Raw genomic sequence first — 5,283 nt, 5'->3', positions numbered from 1 at the left:
AATAGAAACTTTTGCCCTGAATACTTATTTTCTTAAAATTTCTGCTTGCAAACAAAAGTTTAACATAAAGCCTACTGTGGGAAGGGAAGGCCAATCCATCGAAAACTCCATACATTGGCGCTATCAAACTTTGCCCTAGCATTGACGGCTAGTGGTTTAAACCCTCCACAGCCATGTTTTGCCCTCCCCATACAATTCCTCCTGCGAGTGACACAATATCACCCTGTCCCATTTCTCTTAGGGGAACTTATTCTATATTCATTCAATGCAAATGGCAGCAAGGAGCTCTGTGCCACTGACTATTTCAGAAGCTTTAGAATGGGGGAAGCACCTCTTCACCATTTGCAAAACACCAACATTTTTGGGAGTCTACTCTGTTACTGCCAGACTGTTTTATTGGGTACATAAGAGCAGCTGCCTGAGTTCGCCCTGTTCCCCACCCTAAATCTCTCTTAGCAATCTGTTAATCGCTCGAACATTTTGTTAGCTGCTCAAATATTTGTCCTTTATCTTTCATGGTGGTGAATGCAAAGTTAAAAGACATCGCTTTGAGCAGACACCTGAATGATGTGACAATTATCCAGCAGATTCTTTGACTAAGATAGCTTAACGCTGCTATGTCTAGAACTTTACTCTTGAACGCACCAACTAGGGAGTAAACTTCATTGAAAACAAGCAGAATTTAGGTCTTATCCACACTCACCTTTTCCCCCTCACTTTCCAAGCAGAGGTCTGCACTTTAACTCTCCATGTATGAGCATTTTGGGGGGATTTTGCCCACAAAAACCCATAATTTAAAGCTGAATTTGGATTTTCCATGGGGAAAAACCTTAGGTATAATTTTGATTTTTACTCATTCTATCTGTTTTCTATCTACCATTCTCCTTCATTGGAAGTTTTTAAGCAGAGATGGCCATCTGTCATGGATGCTTTAGTTGAGAGACCTTGGGGCCTCTTCCAACTCTACAATTCTATGATCTATGATCTATGTGTACAGTTTCCTTGTCCCATTGTCTTTTGCCTTCTCCTTCCTTCTCAAAAATGGTTATACTACCGTACCTCTACAATGACTGCCCTTGGGTAAGTGTGCAATCAGCCAGATGAAGATCAATTAACTTGGTGTAGGGGAGGACAGAAGATAAACCTGTTCACTGAAAGCAGAGACCAGATGTTAAAATAGCACATCCCATGGGATACAAGGTGAGTCATTTCCCCTAAAGCGAGTGTAGAGGCAGGAAGTTAAGATGCAGCATGGGCAGGAGAGAATGCAGAATCCTTCCTATACTTGTATTTTTTCCTTCCACAATCTTTCCCCACTACTGCAATGCACTCTACATGGGGCTACCTTTGAAGGTGACCCAGAAACTACAACTAATCCAGAATGCGGCAGCTAGACTGGTGACTGGGAGCAGCCGCCAAGACCACATAACACCGGTCCTGAAAGACCTACATTGGCTCCCAGTATGTTTCTGAGAGCAAATCAAAATGTTGCTGCTGACCTTTAAAACCCTAAACAGCCTCGGCCCAGTATACCTGAAGGAGTGTCTCCACCCCCATCGTTCAGCCTGGACACTGAGGTCCAGCTCTGAGGGCCTTCTGGCGGTTCCCTCCCTGCGAGAAGTGAGGGTACAGGGAACCAGGCAGAGGGCCTTTTCGGTAGTGGCACCCATCCTGTGGAACTCCCTCCCATCAGATGTCAAGGAAATAAATGACTATCTGACTTTTAGAAGACTTCTGCTGAAGGCAGCCCTGTTTAGAGAAGTTTTTAACGTTTGATGTTTTATCATGTTTTTAATATTCTGTTGGGAGCCACCCAGAGTGGCTGGGGAAACCCAGCCAGATGGGTGGGGTATAAATAATGAATTTTAATTAATTAAAATTGGCCATGGGGCCAAGTTAGCAATCCTGCTCTGGTGCAATGTAATAAATGTTGGTGTATCATTTACCTTGGCTCCATTAAAGTCACTAAATGGCCTCGGTCCAGTATACCTGAAGGAGCATCTCCACCCCCATCGTTTTGCCCGGACACTGAGGTCCAGCACCGAGGGCCTTCTGGCGGTTCCCTCATTGCAAGAAGCCAAGTTGCAGGGAACTAGGCAGAGGGCCTTCTCAGTAGTGGCGCCCGCCCTGTGGAACGCCCTCCCATCAAATGTCAAAGAGAAAAACAACTACCAGACTTTTAGAAGACATCTGAAGGCAGCCCTGTTTAGGGAGGTTTTTAATGTTTAATCCATTATTGTATTGTATTTTTTCTGTTGGAAGCCGCCCAGAGTGGCTGGGGAAACCCAGCCAGATGGGCGGGGTATAAATATATTATTATTATTATTATTATTATTATTATTATTATTATTATTATTGATGCAAATTTTCCGCAGGAGTGGGGAAACCATTGATGTCCACTCCACCTGCCTTTTAAAAAATATCATTCCTTAATAGTTGTGTAATGACAGCCTGAAATGCAATTATTCCCTCTGTTAGCGATGATCAGGGTTGAGTGCCAGTCTGAAACGATACTACCAACATACAAGACATCAGTGTGCTCAGGGAACCCCAACATTTGCAGACATATAAAAAATATTTGGGGAAAAGCCCCAAGTGGCCCAAAACAACAACAACCACCCCCAAACAGCACAATGAGGACTGGGCATGCTCAGTTACTGCAGAATATTGAGTGTGTGTTGGGAGGGGAGATAGAAATTAAGAGAGGCTGAATGGTGTATCCTGGAACAGGGCATGGCTGGCCGGACTCTGAACAGGGGAACTCCATGCTGCAAGGCTTTGTGACAGCTGTTATTTGTTTTTCTTATCAGTGAATCTTCATGCTGAAGAAAATCTCAGTGACTGGATTTTTGCACAGGAAGCCATATCAAGAGGGGAAATACTAGCCCTAACTTCACCCCTTCAGCTAAGCCAGCAGGCCATCTTATATCTAAATGCTCTAATCAAAGTTAGAATCCTATAGACACTTTACTTGGGAGGAAATCCCATTGAAGTCAGAAACAGATTTTTTCTGCTAACTTTAGTTGGATCAGGACCAAACTTATTTCTGGCACCTAGGTTGTTTCATTAAAGAGAGTCATCTTTTCCCCCATCATACTATGGGGGATACATCTTCTTATTTAATTGTAATTATAACACAGTATTCCCTCTTTTACCTTTCAGTGACATTTTCTTCCATTGTATCTGTGAAAGAATCAAGTGAAGCAGAAACCTATTGAAGGGGTTTTATTAATTGACTTTGCAAGTTGAGGTAAATAGATTCCTTTATGAAAGAGGAAGTGTAAGAGGATATAATTTTTTATAATTACCACACTCTTCGCTAGTGGTGACAGAAAGGTAGCTAAAGGTGCAGAATATAGCACATTCAGCTGCAGTATTTTTAGAAGCCAATTGTGACAGATATCCTAGAGAAAAAGAGGTGCCATAATTTAACAATAGATAGATACTTAGACACATGAACACACACTCTATGTGTGCATGAGGGGGGTAATAATGAGATATCACTGAATCTAGACGTTTTATAGCAATATCAACACAGCATTGCACTACAAGCAATCATTATTTGGGGTTCACTTATAAAGCCTGTCACCTGCTTGCACAGCGTTTGCAATCCACGAGTTGGGGAATGCTGGTCTGGAATGCCCAAATAGGTCTTTAGCCATGCCTGACTTATCTGTGCATTCTAAATCATGTGATTGAAGTCATGTGGCTTAAAAGAGCAGAGATGAGCCAGTTGCCCTCATCCCTACCACCGCCCACTGTATATGCATTGGGTAAGGTTTGAGGGGAAGAACCTGCCATAAGTGCATAGGCTTTCTCCATTATTTTGAATGCTTTCCACAGTTTTCAGTAGAAAGCTTTTGTGGCAAGCACCTGTGGATTGTGCCCATCTGTTCTCTGCCTTCCATAAACTGTGGAAGTTTAGGAAAAAGACCCCAAATTAAGTGATGAATGTGAGAAAATATTAGGGAAATCACATTATTATTTTTCAGTGCTCTTCATTTTTCCAACTCTGAACACTTTCCCAACGGCTAACTTAAATTTGCCATTGCAAGTTTGGCTTTGAAAAACAGATATGCCGCTAAACTCTTCATAATATGAATGCAGATGATGCCATCTACTGGCCATCTGCAAAATTATCACAGAAGGGGGGAAATGCACAGAATAAGGCAAGGATAATGCTTTTTTTTGACTGGGAGGCCTGTTCAGTAATTTGTTTCTCTTCTTCTTTCCCACTCCTGTTTTAAAAAATAAAAAAACTACCACATGGATCCAGACTAAATTAGTTGCATTTGGTTCCCATTGAAATCAGTGGGACTTAAGTCATGAGTAGAATCACAGAACTTCAATCCTGCTTTCTGTAGGAATCAGCTGCAGTTCCCCATTGGGAAAGTCGGTTGCTGTTCCAATCCAGCCATGTCTATACCTGCTGCACACGTGATTGCGCATATAATGTCAGGTGTGGGGCAAGTGAGTGCAATTTGGGGGAAATTGCCCACAGGCTGGAGGTTCTCAATCCCTCAGAGTGGGAAAGGTCTATGAGCATCATCTAGTCTAACCCCTTGCAATGCAGGAATCTTTTGCCCAGCGAGGAGCTTGAACCCATGACCCCGAGATTAAGAAACTCATGCTCTATGAACTGAGCTATCTCACTGATTACAACATAGTGCTTTCAATTACAGTATCTGACTTTGAGAAGACATCTGAAGGCTGGAAGTTTTTAATGTTTTACTGTGTTTGATGTTCTAATTTGCTGAAAGTTTCCCTAGTCAGATGGGCAGAATGTTGTTGTTGTTGTTGTTGTTGTTGTTCAATGTGCCTGAAACCTAAAGCCTGCAGTCTCAATCCCGAACCTTTTAATGAGGGTAAAAGAGGAGAGTGCAAAATATGGTCTGAAGCTCAACATAAAAAAAAACCAAGATCATGGCCACTGGTCCCATCACCTCCTGGCAAATAGAAGGGGAAGAAATGGAGGCAGTGAGAGATTTTACTTTCTTGGGTTCCATGATCACTGCAGATGGTGAACGCAGTCACGAAATTAAAAGACGCCTGCTTCTTGGGAGAAAAGCAATGACAAACCTAGACAGCATCTTAAAATGCAGAGGCATCACCTTGCCAACAAAGGTCCGTATAGTTAAAGCTATGGTTTTCCCAGTAGTGATGTATGGAAGTGAGAGCTGGACCATAAAGAAGGCTGATCACCAAAGAATTGATGCTTTTGAATTATGGTGCTGGAGGAGACTCTTGAGAGTCCCATGGACTGCAAGAAGATCAAACCTATCC

Source organism: Zootoca vivipara, chromosome 10 (assembly GCF_963506605.1).
Source record: "Zootoca vivipara chromosome 10, rZooViv1.1, whole genome shotgun sequence".
In the NCBI taxonomy this organism is placed as follows: Eukaryota; Metazoa; Chordata; class Lepidosauria; order Squamata; family Lacertidae; genus Zootoca; species Zootoca vivipara.
Note: the sequence above shows the minus strand (reverse complement) of the source record.